The 22,348-nt window shown below is 37.7% G+C and overlaps 1 pseudogene; it reads right to left on the reverse strand.

The window, feature by feature from the left end:
- Positions 1 to 1,839: 1,839 nt before the first annotated feature.
- Positions 1,840 to 2,322, reverse strand: LOC134364194 (prostaglandin E synthase 3-like; annotated as a pseudogene).
- Positions 2,323 to 22,348: the final 20,026 nt, after the last annotated feature.

Genomic DNA, 22,348 nt, shown 5'->3' on the forward strand with positions numbered 1-22,348 from the left:
AATGTGAGGGCAGGTGGGTGAATGGCAGGAGACAGAATTAGAAGCCCTGTTAACCTGCACTGCTTTACTAATGTGTGCTCTGTTTGGAGTAAGCGAACATTCTAAACTCTTGTTTTCAGGGGACAACGTATACTCTCTCGGATTGTACTTCTTGGATGTGTACCCTGTGGTGACACTGTCTCAGATCTAAAAGACATCAGGTCAGCTTCAACCTACTGGCCAGATGGATCCTGTACCTAAATTGCTACTTTGGGCCAGGTAAAAAAAAAGGACTTAACAAAAAAAATTAAGGAAAAGGCGACTGGCTCTCTAAACTTTTCCAAAATGGGATATAGGACAGCTTTTCCTGGCGTAGGGACAGCTGGGACTTAGGTTACCTTTAGTCCTCCAGGAGGCCTTGTGATCCTGCCTTGAGTTATCTTGGACATAGCCCTGGCCCATGGTGACCTCAGACTAATTTTTGGGCTATTGTTCTGCTCCTCAAAATCAAACCTGTCGTGTCCATGATGGGGTAGCCCGTGTTTCTTATGCAGGTCCTCAAAAGGTAGAAGCGATGAGTCTGACTCCTGCTTAAAAACCTATCTGCAAATTTTAAGGCTTCATGAGCAAAGGCTTTACCTGGCAGGCCTCACTTTATTTTGAAATGTGAGCACACCTTGAAATGAAGACAAAGTAGCAAACAATCAGTTTTTTCAAGAGTTTAAAGACAAGATGCAAACAGTAAATTATGTCCTTCTCTGTAAAAGGATTTTTCAAGGACAATGACATGTGAGGAAAGTGTTCATGTCTGGAAATTAAGAGGCCAGATTTGCAGTTCTGCCACTGCTGTTTTACCTTTATAACCTAGAGAATTCGACCTTTTTCTCTATGTCTTGTAATTCTCAAATAAAAAAAAAGTTAGACCAGATAAGAAGTTCAAGCATGCATCTTAGGGTTAAAAGGCACAGATTTTTTCTTTTTCATTTATTTTTTTTTAAGTCTTCCAACAGTTTATTAGAAAGAATGTAGACGTTTAAAAAAATCCCCACTGTCACGAACATAAGTAGAGGTTTTCAGCCCTGGTATAAGCTGAATCAAAAAAGAAATAAGAAATCCAATAGTGTATTAACATTTTTTCACTCATTTGCCATACTGACAGTGCAAATGCAAATCTGGTCTAAATGTACAGACTCTCAAGCAACAATGTATGGCTTTCATTGTCCTCCATGCTAAGAGATGTAAAGCTTAAGGGCCAAACAATACCAAATGTATAGGCTTCAAAAACCATCGAAGTTAGGGCTTTCACTAGTTTTAGCTAAGACACATCTGAAACACTGGCACATGATCACTTAATGTGAAGTAAATTTTTTGAAAAATAAACTTTAGTGGAACAATCCTGAAGGATACACCAGAGGAACAGCAAGTTACCAGATTAAGGTATCAGCCAATTTGTTTCAGCCACTTGAGTCCATGTCCTAAAATCTAAAATTTAATTATATCTCCCTAAGCTGAGTGCCTCCTATCACAGCAGTATCTATATTACGAAGTAAAGGAGACTAAGTGAAATGTTTTTATTTAACACAGCTGCTTTATCAATTGCCTAGGACCTCAACAGCTTCCTGAAAGTCTGGGAAATATTCATGCATAAGCTTATTGCCTTAGCTGACTTAAAATTGCCCATACAGTGGTAGATGTCCACCCTTAGTGAAGCCTTTTAAAAAACAAACAGGTTGAAAAATGGGTTAATGAAGGCAAATACAGCATCTGCCTTTGGAGCTAACAACTCAGGAATTCTCTCAATTATGAAATCTTGCAGAGAAGTTATTTTTCTTTCTCAAAATCCAGGTGTTGACTTGTTCCTTACTCCAGATCTGTCATTTTTTCATCGTCACTGTCTTGTGAATCACCATTTGCTCCATCTGCTTCTGGTAAATCTACATCCTCATCACCACCCGTGTTGTTCATCATCTCAGAGAAATGATCAAAATTGGACGTGTCTTCGTCTGAATCATCTTCCCAGTCTCTCCAATCATTGAAGTCCACACTAAGCCAATTAAGCTTCGCCCTTTCTTTTGTTAACCTTGGCCATGACTGGCCAGATTCTCCTTTTCATAAACAACAAAAAATTGGTCTGTCCATTCTCTTATGCTTGGAATCATTTGGATCAATACAGTGAAAATGATCAATTTCATTTAAATGTTTAAAATTATCACTTCCTCCAAGACAACTGAAAGTAAGTTTGTATTTTTCAAAATTTACATTAACATTTTTACTGTCTTCAACACAAAATTCAATGAAGACATAGTCCCTTCCATCATACCACTTTGCAGGATCAGGCTGCATTTTGGACGGGGCAGTGCGACAGGTGGACAGGCCTCTTTGGCAGCGGCTGCTGGGGAGGTGACTCCTCTCCATGGCGGCTCTGGCCTTTTCTCCCCAGTCATGGCCTCTTCTAGCTCCGCTCAGGCAACAGGGGCAGCGGCAGGCTCGACCTTGATCCCTGAAAGACACAGATTTTCTTTGCTTCACTATTTGTGTTTTATTTCAATGGCATGGGTTTCCTTCTTTCTATTATTTACAAATACTTATTATTTGAGAGTAATTTTAATACATATGCAGTTGTAAATAATCGTAGAGAGAGGTCCCATTTGCCATTTAGCCTATTTTCCCCAATAGGAACATCTTGCACAAGTCTATTACGATACCATAGCCAGGATATTGAAATCAATACAGTCAAAATATAGAAAAAATCTTCAGAATTCATGGCAAAGTATAGAATTCTTAGACTTAAAAGCAAAAGTATGACCCATAAAAGTAAAAAAAAAAATTATAAAATGAACCTTACAAAAATTTAAAACTTTAACTCTGCCAAAGATCTAAGAAAATGAAAATTCAGGCTACTAACTGGAAAAGATTATTTGCAAACTACATATCTGAAAAAAGACTAGTATCTAGAATATGTCATTATCTTCCAAAAATTAATTATTAAAAAACCCCCCAAAACAAAGTAAAACATCCATCTCGAAAATGGGCAAAATACATGAACAAGCACATGTCGAAGAGATATGCAGATGTCAAATAAGCACAGGAAAATGTTTAATGCCATTAGCTATTAGAGAAATAGACATTAAAACCACAATGAGCTATCAGGACACACCTATTCTAATGTCTAAAATAAAAAATAGTGACAAAATCAAATGTTGGCAAGGGTTAGAGAAACTGGATCAAACACATATGTTGTTGGTGGGAATGTAAATGACAGAACCACCCTGGAAACTTTTGTCAATGTTTTAAATAACTAAGTGTCAAAATACTATATGGCACAGAACTTATATCTATGGTCTTTTAATCCAGGGAAATGAAAACTCTTATTCACACAAAAACCTATTCGCAAATGCTTTGGCTGTAATCGCCCCAAACTGGAAACAATCCGTATGTTCTTCAGTGGGTGAATGGTCAAGTCAACTGTGAAGTAGCCACACCATAAATATTACTCAGCATTAAAGAGGAGCAGCCTATCTATGAACTGAACATAGAAACCTCTCCAGAAAATTATGATGGGTGACAAAAGCCGATCCTAAGAAGTTGTGGGCTTGTAAGATTTTATTTATACAACACTCTTGTGATGACAAAATAATAGAAATTGAAAACATATTAGAATTTTGGGGGGCAGATTTAAGGAACAAGTAAGGACCAGAGCGAAATGGGTACGGCTACCCTGGGGCTGCATGAAAGACTTGTGCGGTGACAGAAGTGTTCTATATTTTGACTGTAATGATTTCAATATCCTGGCTATGGTATCCTAATAGACTTGAGCAAGATGTTCCTATTGGGGAAATTAGGCTAAATGGTAAATGGGACCTCTCTCTGTGATTACTCACAACTGCATATATATTGAAATTACCTTCAAATAAAAAAAGTGTAAGTAAATAAGAGAAAGAAGGAAACCCATGCCATTGAAATAGAACACAAATAGAGAAACAAATAAAATTTGTGCCTTTTAAGCCTAAAATATGTGTTTGAACTTTTTATCTGGTCCAACTTTTTCTGTACGATAATTACAAGGCATAGAGGGAAAGATCAAATTCTCTAGGTTATAAAGGTAAAACGGCAGTGGCAGAACTGCAAATCTGGCTTCTTAAGTTCCAAACATGAATACCTTCCTCAAATGTCATTGCCATTGAGAAACCCTATTACAGAGAAGGACATTATTTATTGTTTGCATCTTGTCTTTAATCTGTTGATAAAACTGATTGTCTGCTACTTTTCTTCATTTAAAGGTGTGTTCATATTTCCAAATAACATTGATAGGATAAATAATGATAATTCATGAATTCAACACATATGAACCATAGTTTGCACATTCTGTTGTTTTCTGGACATATGGAAGTGGATAGGAAATGGACATGTTCTTAAAAACGTACATTTTAGCAGTAACAAAGACACTATAAACCTGAGAATATAAACATGTAATTACAGTACCATTATAACTATAAAATTATAATTACACTAGTTGCAGTATTTACTGTACATAGATATATATTCCGTGAATCACAATCAACCATCTAACCTTTCCTGGAGAAATCAGGGATACTCCACTTCTTGAAGCTTGGAGTTGTATGTTAACACCTGTAAATGGACTGCATCTAACTCCATAAAGGAAACTGAGGATATGCGAAATAATTGAATGTGCAGCCTCTGGGGGCAGGAAATTAGCAATATGAATCTCCAGATCTCATTCATCAAATGCAAAGTATGGGGTATATCACTTAGATTCCCTTGACCTCATTGACTCATCAGTACAATGGGAATATAACTATCTATGTTTCAATGTCGTCATAAGTATCAGATGCTAACATCAGAAGGCACTTAAAAAAGTGGCAGAGAATGGATGTTCAGTAAAGACTGATATTATAAAGGCTCAAAAATCACATATTTGGCTTCTTAGAGAGACAGGGATTCATAACATTAAGCTCTGTCACCTGATTTTTTTTTTTTCATATCTGTTACTAATGTGAGGAGCTAAAAGACTGATGTAAATGAACCATATAAATAAAACAACTTTTGGATGTCTAGTTCACAATTTTTGATTTACAACAGACATTGACTTCCTTTCTCTTCACCTATAAAATTACAAAAAAAAAATAAATCCCAAATTTTAAAAAGTAGTATCACACAAGGTCCAGGGTAATATAGGAGGAGAGAATAGCATACAAGTGATTTCAGAAAACTCCAAAAAGGAAAAGCTGGAGAGGACGTTATAACATACAGACTTCATAGGGGTATTCTCCTAAAATATGATGCCATTTTACTTGAAAACACTCCAGTAGAAAATCAAGCACCCCGGAATATGAGGCGGTGTTGAAACTTGCGGTGGAACAGTTGGAGGGAGAGTCGTGGTTGTCAGTTTTAATTCTCTGCAGATTGCACAGACTCCTGTGTTTCCAGAGCCCCTCTTCATAGTCAGCATATAGCTCTGCAAATTCACACGTATCCTTAGGAATGATTTTGGAGAATTCTTTTCTGGTAAAAAAGTGAATTGGTCCAGTGAAAAGACCTCCAGATGCTGATATGTGGGTATTCCCAGAGAAACAGGATCTAGCAGTCTGATCAACTTTTATTTAAGCCACCACAAGAGAAGACCTGCCCTGCCTTATGGTGGCCCAGGATCAAGTGTTTCATGTCTATCGGGGTCCAGCAACACACCAAGAGCTGTTGCTAAAAAGGCATAAAATGCTCTTGCTGTGGCTGAGATAGCCTTCCTTCAAAATCGCAGGGGTTACATTGTGATTTCTTTACTGGGGTTTGCCAAGAGCTTCCTGTTCCTTTTCCTACCACTTCGCTCCTTCCCTGCCTTTTTCCAACTTTTTCCACTTCTGACACTTCCAACACCATAGGGTCTGCTGGATCACTGGATCACATGGCTCTAGTGTCAGGGGTGATTGCACTGTGCCTACACCTGCTGCAGTGCCCTTTTCTGCTTTTGGCCTCACTCAGAGGGCAGCCTCTGTGTCACCAGGTGTCAATATGTCTAGATCAATATTCCTAGGCACAGAAAGTATTGACTCTAGAACCCAAAGAGGCCAACCAGGTGCATGCTCCCCTCTTTGTGGCAGGTGATGCAAGATGCAGGTGATATTTAGGAGGGATACCATGTCAAGACTGTAATTCTTGAACCCTAAAAGCTTTACTAAAATGCCCCACTCCTGAGTGAAATGTATTCACTTAAAAAATCTCCTCTAACTTGCTTTCTGGAAAAATAACTTCGCATTTCTTGCTTTGTAGTTAGTCCCAAGCCATTAACTGAGATTAAATCACAATACAGCAACGTCACAGAAACCCAGCTCAGCTGGGAATGAGGTGAGGTCACCTGCACCCTAATATAAGTCAGGGAGGAGAAGAGAAACCAGAGGAGCTTTGGTTCCATAGATGACGTCAGAAGGCAGCTGATTATCACTCCTGGAGATTGTACACCTGGCCCCTTTCACGTAGTCTGCATCCTCAAAACCTTGTACCTGCCCCCTTGCCCTTAGCCCCCATCCCCAAACCCCATAAAACCTCCCTTCCCCTGGAAATCAGGGAGGCAATTGGGATTTTAGGCTCTCTCAGTTGATGTCTTCCATAATAAAGAGCGTTTTGCTTAAGCTCTATGTGGCGAGGGTCATTGACAATCCTTTAGCAGTGAGTGCTCTGACCCAGTTAGAGGAGGGATTTCCCCAACCAAGTAAGCCTCCCATTGTGAGAAGCGGCATGTAGTGGAAGCTCATCCTAGGCTAGCTCTCACAAGTTGGCTGACGGTGAAGGGGAATCCCTCAAGATTCATTGGTTTACCTGAATAATTTTAGAGCCCTTCTCCCACCCTCTGGAGCACCTCCAGTCTCCTAGCTAACTCTCGCTCTTCCTGTACAATCAGCATGATACAATCAATAAAATGGATCAGTGTAATACTTTGTGGGAGGTGGTCCAGATGTCATTTGAATATTATAACATAGGGTGGGTAAAAAGTAACTTAACCCTGAGGCTACACTGTATTCTGTCCAACATGAATAAAAACTGTTTTTGATCCTCTTTTCTAGTTGCAATGAAAAAGAATGCATTCATCTAATCCACAGTGACAGAAACATGCATTTAAGACCTTGTTAATCTGCTCCACCACTGATACAATGTTTAATATAATAACTGTGTTTGATGTTTTAGTCTATGGTAGTCTACAGTCATTCTGCAGTATCTGTTCAGTTTCTGCAGGGATAAGACTGGTCAATTAAAGATTCAGAAAAGTGCTATACATATGAGATACAAACTAACATTACAAAAACTACTTGAAAATTTAGGGCTCCTTTCTTTCTTCATTTCTGAAGGCGTGAGTGGAGCTGAGGATCCACTTTTGTGATGGTTTACTACTCAGACAGTGCTGGTTTCTAGCAGTTGGGACCACTTCCCCTCTAGATTGGCCTCTTTATGGCATGGCAGCTGGGTTCCCTCAGAGGGAGCAGAGCAATCCAACAAACAAACAGAGAGTGCAAGAGGAAGTCACAAACCTAATAGGACACAGTCTCCAAAGTCACGCTGTCACTTCTGCCACATTCTGTTCATTAAAAGTGAGTGTCTAATCCCCTATTTCATCTGAATCAGGAAAGACAATGCACAAATACTCATCTGTGAATTGCCAAGTGTTTGTGTGTGTCAGCATTTAATATACCTGTTGGAACAACTCCAGAGAAAGGAATCACGCTCCACCTATTAAGGGTAGGATTGTCAAAGAACTGTGGACACATTTCAAAGCCACCACACACCAAGAGTCTAAAATCTGAAAGGATGCTTTAGATCTCCGAACTTGTGACGCAGGTGTCTGCACTGTACCAAAAATAACATCACCAGGAGATACCTTACTTTACCCTGTGTAGACTTACCTTGGCTTAAGAGTGCTGTGGACAAAAAGAAAATGAAAAGGAAAAACAATAGAATGAATCAATTTGTTATATTTGAAAGTAGCCATCAAGAGTTCATAGAAAACCTTTAATTTACCCTAAGGGCTTATAAACAAGAAAGAAATTTGTTGCTTGTTTTCTCTGAAGTTTGTGTTTACAGGTCCTAGATTTACTGCTTGGATTTTGCCAATGGAATTTAAGGGAAACTAAAGTAACATAAGCAGAAATATACAGTCTTAAACCTTAAGGGATCTTCAGTAATTGATATACTGTTTTAGGGAAGTTATCTCAAACAATGTGCCAAAGATTTTAATATGCATCATAATACAGTGAACAATTCATTTAAATAATTTACCAATAAATTTCTTAATAAAACTAAACATTTTTAAGTTGAATTTTTAAGTGAAAGACATAAGAAGTTTTCATATTTTAATCAAATTTTGAATTTTCATGAACACAATATTGATCCCGTATTAAACAAAATACATTTGACTCGAGAACCCTAATTTTATAGAACACCTATTAACATAGTTTGAGGAATTCTGGTTTGAGCATGAGGCACTCCTGAGTTTGAAAACAGTTTCTGGCCTGCCTCACGAATCTTGCCTGGCTCAGGTACCTTCTTGCTGCCTTGCTCTGTGTACATACCCACTGTCCTCACTACTGCAGTGGCTGAACTCTGGGCACTTCAGCTATTCCAACCATGGCTGCTTCCTGGAGATACGTTAGTGTGCAACCCAGAACAGACATATTTCAATAAATGATGGATGAATTTAAGTTTTTCAGAACACCCCATGACCTGATTACAAAATAGTCTCACTTTCAGGTAATTCAGAGTTTTATACATGAGTGTGCCAGAGTAAAAGGAATACAAAGAAAACTGGAATTTGAGAATAGAGGACAGGAGTGAGAGACACGTGTCTGCTTCCTATTAGCTTCTGATGGCTTCATTTAACTTCCTAAGCCTACATTTTCCTTTCTGGAAAACAGGCTCAGTAACTCCACATTGCCTATTTCATCAGAGTCAACTGAGATGCACAAAATCTGTGAACTGCTAAGTTTTCTGTGTGTGTCGGAAGTTAAAAGATGCCTGTTGGAACAATGGGTTGAATTCTTTGTAGCTAGACAGTATCATGAATATAACAAGACACGAAATGCAACTCACAGGTGGATATAGAACGTTACTCCCCATGCGGCCCAGACACCTGTAGTGAGCAATTTCTTTAGCAATGTCTCTGGCTTAAAGTCTTGAAGAATGTGTCAGTGGATTTGGTGAAATAAGCCAAGAATTAAATGCCTTCCACTGGGGCTACAGGCAAGGCAGAATTTTGATATTAGACTCCCCTTTTGTTTGGATCAAGGGATAATGAGTATCTCTATAGAGAACAGTGAAGAAATTACACAGCATTCAATAACTGCCAATTCTATCCAGATGCCTCTCTTTGCTAGGAAAAAAGGGAAACCAGTTCTCTGTATTAATTCAGAATCTTTTTCCAGAAGACTTCTGAAATACACCTTGGATTTTTCAGAGAAAACATATCTAGAGAAATCTAGTTATACAAAGATCCAGATACAGATATAGAAAGAAAATTCTGACTTCAGTAAATAGATAAAGGATTCTCTTCATTTACAAAAATACAACAATATGATCTGGAGTTAGAAAAACTTAAGTTTGAACCTCAAATCTACCACTTGTTAACACTATGACCTGGGATAAGTTATTTGACTTTTGAACCTCAGTTTCCTTGGTGGTAAAATTGGTTAAGATAATATTCTCTACTCTATTGCTCTGTAGATTAAATGATAAAACACATGTGAATTGCCTGGCACTATACTTAAAGCACAAAAACCTCAAGCCATTGTCAACAGCTAGTAGCAAAAGTGTTTGTAGTGTTGTGTGCATTGATGATTTTAATGGTATTCTTTATCTTCTAGGAAATTTCAGACTAGGGGGTGCTAAGGTGGGAAGACAGATCCCAAACGCATTACAAGGTGTTATGTGATGTGTTGTGGGGAAGGCATGATGGTATGGTGGATGAGATAAATGGTTTATCTGAATAGAGAATCAGAGAAGCCTCCCAGTGAAGGTAACATTGCTGATGGGTATTTTAAAAAGAGGACGATTTCAGCAGTATCTCTGTATAGATTTGCCTTATTTTCAATGTGATATTTTGTTTACAGCATGAAATATGGATTAGACAGTCCTGTATGACCTTGGGAAATATTTTATTTTTTATTTATACTACAAATATCTATTGAGTCAAACACTGCAATAGCCACAGAGGCTACAACAATAAATAGAATGTGATTCGTGACCTACCAGGAGCTCACAAATGAGGGAAGTAAATAAGCCAATATCCATAGCAGAATAAAAGATGGTGGACCATATAATTTATCACCCAAGCAATGTACTTTTGAATGTGAAGTGAGTCACTATCAATAATTCTACCTGGACTAAAAGCATATACTGAGTTTGTCCTCAGCAAATGGGAATCTAGGCAACTGGTGTGAGACCTGTGTAAGTACTATAGGAACTCAGACAAAGAAGGGACCGACTCAGTGTGGACAGGCAACAAAGACTGCAAAAATTTATACTGGATTTAGACAGGTAAGAGTTCACCAGGCAGACAAGAGAGGGTGGGAACCAGGATGTGAGGTGTCACAAAGATAGGAAACTTTATGGTTTGTGTCAACACCCACAAATTGCTTCATGTGACCAGAGCGTAGAATATAAATGAAGGGAAGTGGCAAGACATCATGATAAGATACTTAGCTTGCCCCTCCAGAAAACAAACAAACAAACAAAAAAATCAAGAACTAAAGCAAGCATGGTTAATGATACAAACTCGGTAGAGGCAATAAGAAGCTCTCTTGATTTCTGAATTAAATCATATAGATAGCAGACCGAACTGTCCAACATCATCTTTGTGTCTTGGCAAAAGAGCTCAGAACTCACTGCTGCAGGGAACTGAATAAACATAAAGTTGGTTCCTGCTATGGTTTTAATGTGTTCCTCAAAGTTTATCTACTGGAAACATTTTCTAATGCAACAATGTTAAGGTGGGAACTTTAAGAGGTATTAAGTAATGAGGGCTTTGCCCTTGTGATTGGATTAATGGCAATATTGTGAGAGTGGGTTAGTTACCCAGAGTGGCAGCTTTCACCAGATGCTGGCACCTTGATATTGGACTTTCCAGCCTCCAGAGCTGTGAGGAATAAATTTCTTTTCCTTATAAATTATCCAGTCTTTGGTATTCTGTCATAGCAGCACAAAATGGACTAAGACAGTGCCTTTGCCTCCCATGGCATTTGGCCAATTCTGAAAGAGCTCAAAGGCTCCTGTGATATTTTCTTTGCAGTACTAATGGAATTGCATGAGACAGCTGAGCTTCTTACCACATGTAGTTGAAATGGCATGCAGACACCTTGTGATACTTCTTCATAATAGAAAAGGTACCAATGTGTCCTTGGAGAACTGAAAAGGAAACAACTTGTCAGCAATATGTAGTAGTCCACATAAGAAAACTAGAAAGAGAAGTTTATTAAAGGTAAAAAAGTCAAGAAACAAAAAAGGACCAAAAAATCAGCAACTTCTAAAGAAACTTCTGCTTTTCTCTTCTCTGCAGCTTAGAACACTCAAAAGCATATTGATTTTGGCTTTCTGTCTACAGAATCTCCATATAGACCCAAAGCTGAGAATTATATTCGTAACTTACCTACAGGGAGAAATGACGATATTATTTAACCTGTTGGAAATTTAGCATACTCACATGTGAACTGGGGCTAATTAAACATATGTTACAGATTTGATTTGTACATTATCTGAAATAACATATGTAAAGCAGTTAATAAAATACATGGTGTGCACAGTATGTGCATAAGATATTTTTTGATTCTCTTATTTCCTGCCTGTTCCACATTTGACGGTTTATGCCTGACCATCTACCTCCCAGAATCCAGTATCCTCATAGTCTCTCATGAAATTGCTCTTGATCAGAATCCAATGTCTTATCCCGTATAAGACAAATGTGGAGATGATTAAAACATGCTTAGAGAGGCAACCTTGTGTAACAGAAATTCACTCTGACTTATTACACAGAAGTTCTGACTTCAGGTTTTGGCTTTGCTGCTAAATAATTTGGGGCCATGGGTAAGTCATTCCACTTTCTGATTCTCAGTTACTTCATCTATCAAATGAGGATATTATATTGGAACAATATTTCCCAAAAGGTTTGTCCAAGACTACTACATAAGTTATTTCTCAGTATTTGGTGAAGATATCAACAAACATACATATACATAATAGTTGTGTATTATGTATACATATATTTGTATATATACAAGTATTGTCTTGTTAAATACTTTTGGAAAATATTAACTTAAAGAGGTTTATTTTGTGCAAGACTTATAAAAGTGTTTCTTTTTTTTTTTTCTTACCGGAAAGGGGATCACAACCCTGCAATCCTCGGCTCGGTGTGGTCCGCACCACGCTCAGCCGGTGAGCACACCAGCCATCCCTATATAGGATCCGAACCTACGGCCTCGGCGCTACCAGCGCCACACTCTCCCGAGTGAGCCACGGGGCTGGCCCCTTACAAAGTATTTCCAATGCACTGGCTCATACTCTCACTCTCCAAGAGAAATATCTAGAATGTAGCATTCCTCAGTGTATTTGATCACATAATTTTCTATGTCCCCCTCCCCCATTAAAAGTATATTATAACATTTGGCTTCACTGGAAGACACTTTGGGAATTGCTGAATGAAAACCCTCCAAAGACTGACCTTAAGGACATTTGTGGTATAGTGACAAGACCATTGAGCCTGCATTATAATTTTTTGTTTAGGATTGTCTATTATGACTAACACTATTTTTGAACTTCCTTGAAGATCAATTACCTCATGTGGTTAGAGTCTTTCTATTACATCATATTACTCACTCTTGCATTTTACAATATCGAGAGGACATTTGTAATTGAGATAAGTGCAACAGGAGCTCCAGTTTGGGATCAGCATAGAGAGGGTCCAGTATGGGAACAGAAAGGGTGTCATGGGAAAGGTGTAGGTTTCTGAGTCCAACAGTTTTGGGATGGAACCATGAACATATTGATTAATCTCTTGGTCTGGTTTCTTCCTCCATGTTACAGTATTGTCATAGGAATTAAATAGAATATCTAGCCATGATAGGGTAGTCATGCTGCACTAAACAAACAACCCCAAATCTAAGTACAGGTACAGTAGATCCTCAGTATTCATGAATTTCATACCTGCAAATTTTCCTGGTCACTAAAATTTATGTGTAACCTAAAATCATTACAGTGCTTTAGTGGTCATTTGCAGAGATGCACAGAACAGCAAAATAATTGAGTTACCCAACGCACACGCTTCCAACTAAAGTCAAAGAAGGTCATGCTCTGCCTTCTAGTTTCAGCTCTCACACTGTAAACAAATACCATTTTTGCTGTCTGTTTAGTATCATTGTTGATCTAAAAAAAATTGAGACCATATATGTTTATATGTGTGTGTGTGTGTATATATATATATATATATATATATACATATATATACGAAGGACTTATTGAGCCAATACGACAATTGCAACTAGGGAGACACATAAAACAGGTTGCCCTGAACATGTGTTCCACAGAGGGCCAGCAAAGCTTAACATTTTATAATCACAATAAGGGGGGAAAGATCAAAGGAGAAAGAGAGAAAGAAAGCCCTGCCTAATTACTTCATCAGGCTTTCTATTGGTAGTACATGACATATAGATTTGGGGTTGTTACTAGGTTACATCCTACATGTAGGGATCTACAGTAAGGGTAGTAAGAAGTTTTCTAAGTTATTTTATGACTTTCTGGTGCCATTATAGCAGTTTCTAAATAAGATGGTCTTATGATAATATGTTCCAGGACAGGTGAATGTGATTGCTACCTCACTCCAGGTTTCCCAAGGCACTATAATTTAGCTGACCTGGTCAGAGCAGATTCTTTTGATTATCATCATGTTTTTCAAATTGTTGTGCTTTGTTTTTGGTTTCGGTCATTCACTTTTAAATGACCCCCCAGGAGGGCTGTGGCATGACTTATGCAGAAAATTTGCGTTTTGGATAAGCTTTGGTTAGGCATGAGTGATAGTGTTGTTGGCTGTGAGTTCAATGTTAATAAGTGATCCATACACAGTGTCTTCAGAAAGATCATGGAAAGATTCATATTATCTTTTAATTCTATTTTTTACACAAACTTTTTGAAGTACAACCATATATATTAAATAGGATGTCTTTAAACAGAAGCACATATAAAACAAGGCTATGTATTAACCAGTTGATAAAATGTTGTGACCAGAGGCTTACAGACACCTAACCCTGTATTTGCACTAGAATCAATTGTTTAATATTCACTATTTCTGTTTTCATCATGAATTTTTAGAACATAATTGTCATGAATAATAAGAATAGACTATATCTTAAACAGGGATTATTTCTTCCTCACATCTCATGAGACTAGGATGAGGCTGACAGAACTTTGATACTGAATATGCTGTAGATCCCATAAAAGAAGAAAAGAGAAATCTGGATAATATTGAAAGAAGAATTGAAATGCTAGTGGGAAAACTGACTACCTCCAAACCCAAGGAGATCTGTAAGTGTAATTCAACAATGTGCCCCAAAGGGCTAACAACTATAAATATTTAGCAGTTAGCACTAATATGTGTTGTGCCTGAGACACGGCAGGTGTCTGGATGCTTAAGACATTGCACTCGTTTGGCTTGGAGAATTGAGGAGAGCCTAGGAAGGATGAGTCGAGTAAGTAAAGAGAGAGTCTTGGGTTAACTACACGCCCAAGACTTTGAGCAATCCTTGACTCCCCTTTCTATGTCTTTTATCCCATTTCCAATCCAAAAAGACACTACTAAATATAGATAGGTACTACTAAATACAGACAGGTACATAGATACAGATATACAAAATGGAATTTATGCTCATTTATAGTTTTAGTATTAGAAATGTTTAAAAATAACAAATGAGTTAATATTACAGATGGTCACATCTTTGTATTAAAAATGTTTTTATGCTTGTCTTTAATAAATCTATTTTTCCTTGACATGTTGAAATATGAAGATTAATTACACAAAGTATATCAAGTATAGGGTGACTTATTTTTTCTAATGAACTGTGTTCTCAATAAAAATAAAGGGGACAAGTTCTTATTTGGGATGGAAGTTTTAATTAGGAACAGAAGCAGAAGGAGGAGGAAGAGGTAAAGGAAAAATGGGAGGAGGAAGAATAGAAGTAGAATCATGTCTAACATATATAGCGTTTCAATGTGTAAAACAGGGTTTTAAGTGTATTATTTAATGTATTACTCAGAACATCAGCATAAGCTGCTAGGAAGTGATAGAGTCATGAGCAAATTCAGGCCCCTTGTCCTCTGTTATCCTACAATTCTTTCAAAGTTTTCAAACTCAATTTAATTTATTTAGTATACTTTGTTTTTCTGTTGAGAGCCCTTAGTTGAACAGCTGCTCCCAAATGAGTGCCTTACAGGTAGCTTTATGCATGTACTGGTGGGGTTGCCATCACTGAAGACATCTCTCTTCTCTCTCTAGAAACCACTTCAGCATTGTCATACAAGCCATAAAGGGGAAATAGAGCTCGTTAGTTTTGTTCCTATCTCATTTTCACCCCAATTGATAGAACTCAACTGATCACACAGCTGGTGTCTGAATGATTTTCAAATGATTCAATAATCCAAGGTTGTAGATGGAGAGAAAATCACCTCTTGATGTGGGGCCAGTGGATGCCACAGTAAAAATTGTATCCTTTGTGGATCAACTTCCTCTTTGCTGTTCCATGGGGTACTGTGTGGTAGGGCACGGTTCTTGATGGCTCTACACATATGGGTATACCATTTGTTTTAAATTACTCAATAATATATGACTGAAAGGTAAGTTTTTGAAATAAAGAAGGGACGGTGGAGGTGGAGAAAAGTAGATTTTTAAGTTTTAAAGAGTAAGATTCATAGGAGTTGGGGAAGACTATATTATGTATGGCCTACAACTGTTCTTAATAGGAAGCTAGAGCGAGGTAGGGAAAAAAATATTTGAGTAGAAAAAAATGTTGAATTCAGTTATGCCTCACATTACTTAATTTTTATAAATTCCATATAGGAATGTTTGGAACATTTCAGCAGATATGTTATTAGAATCATTAGTTATGCCTTCCTGATATAAATCAGCATCGTCCAGATGTGATCTCATTGTGGGTCTCTCATTGGTAACTCCTGGGATATGTGATACTGATGTTCCTAAGAAATTACTCCACGATAGAGCCAAATTCTCTTAAGTAATTCCTTAGTGCATGCCTTCTCTGTTTTCCCTACATTTTTTTGTGTGTGTTTTGGACATCTCCATGTTGCTGTGGGAAGGGAGAAGTAAAAAGTTAGGGACTGCTATAAATGTGAGACAAAGAGTCTCAAAGCGAGAATTATGGCAAAATTACATGCATGTACTGGAAGGTGTCCCCTGGTATATTAATGATGGAGCTGATAAACAGAGACACTGGAGGAAGGATGTGCTATACTTCAAAGGCAAGGGGTATGAGTTTGGCAGCAAATGCCATCAGGATGTGTCACAGATACAGTAATCCTATGCCTTTTGGATTGTACTGTCCTGGTTCCAGTGAAGCAAGAGGTATTGACAACATCTTTTCAAGCCAGGATCTCCAGATCACACAATGTACACACCACATTGATGTGGCATGGCCATGATCTCCATGGCATGACAATGCCTGAGTTAAATAAGTTTCCCGTTCTCCAACTCAAAACAGCATGGTTGGAGAGACCTTTAAAAAGCAAGGTATCTTTTTGTAAATACATAATACGCAAGTGCCCAAGTGATTATCTTTGCTGTATCTGAAGAGCTGTGTCATACCATTATTGCTCTTTAGTTTAGCTGTTTGGCTGAAATCAGGTGCTTCTCGTAGAGTTCTGGTTTTCCAGTCTATCACTTAACTTACAGGGCAGAGAGGGAAAGGAAACAAATACATTGAGAGTTTATAGTGAACAAGGCATTTCTCAAATCTCTATCACATCTGACTTCTCACTTAAGGCCTTACAATTGCCTTACAAGAAATTTTGCTAAATTGGCAGAATAGAAAACTTTTAATCGTAGGCTGAAGGATTAAAGTGTCCTTTCAGTGGATGCTTTGTCCATAGGCTCTATATCACAGTGGCAGAGCGCACAGATACCAGAACCAGGCAGTCTGGCTTAAAATGCTGGCCCTAACTTTTACAGCTGTGCCATTTTAGACAAGTTACTTGTTCTCTCTGTAATCCAGTTTTGTTATCTGTGAAATGGGGATGATATTAACCTACCTCATAAGATTGTTATGTGTTTTAAATTTGTAAATGTATGTAAAGTGCTTAGAACAGTACCTAGCAAGCAGTGAGCTCACAAAAAGTTCTGCTTAGTTCTGTTTGATAGGTAATTACTATTTAGATCTATTTGATAGAGAGGGAAATTCTCAAAGAGGAGTTGTAATTAGATTGAGGTCATAGAGTTAGTAGTAAGTGGATGAGCCAAGATTCAGGGCTTAATCTATCAGACTGCTGGCCATTACCAAATTAAAAGGAAGGAAACTATACAAACAAACAAAAACAAAACCTGCTGTTTCTCTTCTCCCCAGTAGCTAAATTGGGGTTTGAAACCATGCCAACAGTAAAACGCTGAGGTTCACTAAGCACACATCCAATTTAAACTTATTAACACAATTAGTTGTCTATTACTTCAATAGGAAGTGATTATTAAACCCATAATTAATGAGATAGAACACTCTTTATTTGTAATCTAAAGACATCTATGATACAGAAAGTTAGAGGAACATCTGGCTGCCTTTTAGGAATGAATCCTTCCCCAACTACTTAAAAATACAGTCTTGATGAGCAACCTCTGACCAGTGATAGGAAAGACCTATGAACACTAACATTTCTGACACTTTAATGCCTGGCCCCTGCCTTGATTAGTCACCTATTTTTTTCAGATTCAGCCAACCATGTTTTCAACAAAAAAGGTCCTGGGGACCAAGAGGTATAAAATTTTAAATATGAATCATAACATACTAAATCTTTATTGAACAACTAACTACTATATCTGTACTATAACATTTATTCCATGTAATAATTTAAAAAATGGATATATTTTTAAATTATTCTAATTTTACACATATGCAGAATGAGAATTAGAAAGATGAAACAATTGTCCTGTGGTCATTTTTAGTAAATGACAGTTGGCAATATAACCCATGGATAACTGACAATAAAATGAATCCCTTAATCATTGCTCTGTACTGCTTCTGAGAACTAAGCTTTCAGATTTTACAGTATGTTGATGGCCAGTTTCAAAATACTTGTAAACAAAGCCACAGTGAAACTGCTGAGGTTCAAAGTAGAGTAATGACTTATTAATTCCTTAATTATTTATAAAGCATATATTTATTGAGTGTCAAATATATACCTGATACTATTTCAAATGATGGATAAGCAAGCAATAAGACAATGTCCTATCTGCCACAAAGTTAGCTTCAGCTGGAGGGAGATGGATTATAAACAAACAGATGAAAGACATAATTTTAGATGCTGACATCTTTGATTGGACATTGGTTTACAGAATTATAAACCTTGGATCAGGTGCCCAGAGAAGATGAACATTTATGTTCAAAGAACTGAATGGAAAGAAGAAGCCAGGAGAGATAGAAGAAGATAATTGCAGGAGAAGAATGAACTAGTGCACAGAGATTGGAGGAGTGGAAGGACAAGAGCTCCATTTCTGTGTCCACATCAAAAACCCTGTGTATTGGCAAAGGGAAGATGACTGCCACATGGGAAGGGAAGGACAACTTAGACATCATATTCTGACTCTGCAAATTTAACTCATGCATATGAAAGTTAAGAAACACACTATATTAAATATGTGAAGTTCATAGTTTATACTCCTTGTTTTTAAACCATATTACAAAGCTATAGTAAACAAAGCAGTGAGGCACCAGCATAAAAACAGACATGCAGATGAATGGAACAGAAAGCCCAGAAATAAATGCACAGTTGATAACATATATATGATCAACTGATATTTGAAAAGGGTGCCAATAGTACACAATGGGTAATGGAAAGTCTCACCAATAAGTAGTGTTGGAAAAACTTGGATATCAACATACACAAAGATAAAATCAGAGCCTTGTCTTATCCTTTATATAAAAATTAACTTGAAATGGATTAAAGATTTAAATGTAAGATCTGAAATCACAAAACACCTAGAGGAAAACATAAGAAAAAAGCTCCTTGGCATAATTTCATGTGTTATATATGGATTTTATTTTTCTTAATGGATGTATTTTTAAAAATTGGTTTATTCTACTACTATTCTAATATTGTGTGTATGTGTGCATACTTGTGCATGTGCACAAGTACATGAGAGATGAAAGGTAGCTTACTTTTGCAGTTCATAGTTTTCTAGAGCAGGAAGAACCACATCTGCACCTAACAGAGAGGACTACTCTGTGCACAGAAACCGTCAACATGTAGTTGGACATGGTAACTAGGTGGGATGCTAGTCCATCTATATTAAGGATGGATGATCCAGTGTTCTATATATAGGAAGAAAGATGTAAATGAATATTTGTTGAGCATAAGTTTGTACTGTACGAGAAATTGCCAGGTTCTAGCATAAAAGTAAAAAGTATTTTTCTGGGCACACAGCTAGCCTCCATTGTCAGCCACCCCTGCATTTTGGTAGGACTTTGTGACTGAATTCTAGCTTTGAAAGTTCAACAGTAGTGATGGAATCCATTTCTAAAACCCTCAAACAGGCTCCTTCATGTGCTTATCTGTAACAGCTGGCTTAAATGGAGATAACCCCAAGGGTGACTTCAAAAGCCATGTGATGAAGAAGACAGAGCCCTGTCAACCTGGTTGGAATACCCCTACCCTGCTGACCAGCTAGCCCACATGGTACTCATATTTGAGCAAAAATAAACTTCTATCATTTTTCCCATTATACATTTCAGTGTATATTTTACACACACAAATATTTTCGAGGATTGTTTACAATACTTAGCTTACTAACTTATAAAGAAGTGGAGAAAATTCAGAATTTTTCTTCTTTGAGTAGCTCAAGAAAAATAGAAATATTAGTGGAAAGTTGTGGTGGGTGGGGGGCAGAACAGTTTACTCCAATACTAAAAAGGTGTACATTTCACAGGAGCAGATCCTGACCCTCTCAGAGATTACTCAAAGAAGCATCAGAGAAAAGTGTTGGAGAGAGTTTGAAAGAATATTGGCATTTCTTACATAGTAACAAGAAGATAACGAAACTCTAGGAAAGTAAAACAATATTTACAAAATCATGGTAACACAGTGACATGGGAGTTATCAAATATAAACACAAATTTTAATTTCGGAAGTCCAAGTGGAGGCCAGGTGCAGTGGGAGAGAAGGCTTGGTTAGGATGTGATTGACACAGGATTTTCATATAAAGCAAGTAATCAGAAATTTGCCTTGCATCAATTTGAAAAGCTGTGCCTGGTTTTTAAGTAATAGAAAGGCACGATCATATGGGATAGAAATCTGACACCAATAATTTCAGCAGAGGTGGGCAAATTCATGGAACTGTGTTACCAGGTATCTTTTTGTCATTGATAGGTATGTGTAGTTCAAAACATAGGGAGACAAAACATAGGGAGACAAAACATAAAGAGCCACGTAAGATATTTCATTAATTTTTAGCCATTGGTGAGCTATGTAACTTTGGTAAGTCACTTCACCTCTCTAAACCTCAGATTTCTTAACAGGAGGGGTTGGACCATATGGTTGACTGGGCTTTTCACATATCCAGGAAGAACCATGTCAGTCATCTCTTTATTCCTCCACTCCCAGCTCAGTCTCTCATCCAGCTCAGGGACACAAGAGGAGTGTATTGAATTAGTGACTGGTGAAAAATTAAACAAATCAACGCATCTCCTAAGGATTAAACCCTAAAAGAATGTGAATTTAGTACCCACATGGAAAATGGAAAACCTTCCTTGAAATTGCCACTAACTGGGATGAGGTATCTGATGATTAAGGGCAAAAGAAGATGAAGTAGGAAAAGTAATTTAGAATATGATAACACACAATAAATTTTACCATACTAAAGCAATTGGGGGCAGGAGTAATTTGCTGGGACTCAATTGAACTGCACAAAGATGCTGTCAGCATTATGAAAGTGCCTATTGGTGTCTTTTCATTAAATAAACTCTGTCTGTGTCAACCCTGCCACTCCCCATGTTATATGTGAGATCCTGAATGATCTGGGGGAAAAATAGAAGGGAGCAGAAAGAGTCCATTGTGAGATGAAGTGCAGGACGTTCTATGTTACCCGCCCCGTGCCTGCTGCACTTCCTTCCTGGGGGGATGTCTCTGCCTCCTTCTTCTAACTTGGGGATGTCTCATTGCAGGGGATTGCTACTATTTGGCTTACTATTCCACTACTCTACACAGTGTGGGTCTTCCCAGGTGGACATATCAATGTCCTTCAGACATTTAAAAAACATAAATAAAAACCTAGGGTAGTCTGATCCAGTAATCCGATTTCATAAATCTCCATTTGTGATGCCGATTCACCATGAAGATGAATAACTCCTGGTTTAGCTGGGTCCTTGGCACATATTTGAGCTCACAGCCTTGCTCAATGCGTGTGGGCACATATGTACAAATGAATGCATCGGTGAATTTGGTACAGGCCACAACTGTAAGCATGTGCATGAAGCTGTCATAATCTGGCCTCACTTTTTCTATCCCATGTATTAGGCTCTAATCATGCTAGATAGCCAGCTGCTCCAGAAATGCACAGTGGGCATCTTGACCAGAGGTCTCACAACCTGGGAAGATGCATCTCTAGGATGACAAGAAGTGGCATGAATAGTTTTAAGAGTATTGATTACAAGGTCTTCCTAATTTCCTCTTTCTTGATATTGATCTGCCCAATAAAGGGCCTGTGGAGGAGTCACGCCTTCTCCACTTGCCCTTTCACCATTGTTCTTCTACTTGACAGAACAACTTGTCTCTTACCTGTCCAGATGTTTTGCATGGTGCAGTTCCCTGGGGGTGCAGACACTTGCACAGCATATTGGATCAGGTGAGATATCATCCCTTGAACACAGACTTTGTTTCAATTTTGTCCTGCAGCTTCCTGGCTGGAGGATTTTTAACACGTTATTTGGTATCTCTGCATTTTCCTAATCTCAATATAAGCACAAAATCTGAATTCATTAAAAGGGTATACTAATTAGTAATAATGGTAGTGTTAATTTTGGCAAGGTAATTACTCTAATTGTAACTGATTATTTAGCAAAACAGGTAGACTTAAGTTCTTCCCCTTTAACAATATAAATAAAGGTTTAAATTGAAT

The sequence above is a fragment of the Cynocephalus volans genome, chromosome 15 (assembly GCF_027409185.1).
Source record: "Cynocephalus volans isolate mCynVol1 chromosome 15, mCynVol1.pri, whole genome shotgun sequence".
Lineage (NCBI taxonomy): Eukaryota > Metazoa > Chordata > Mammalia > Dermoptera > Cynocephalidae > Cynocephalus > Cynocephalus volans.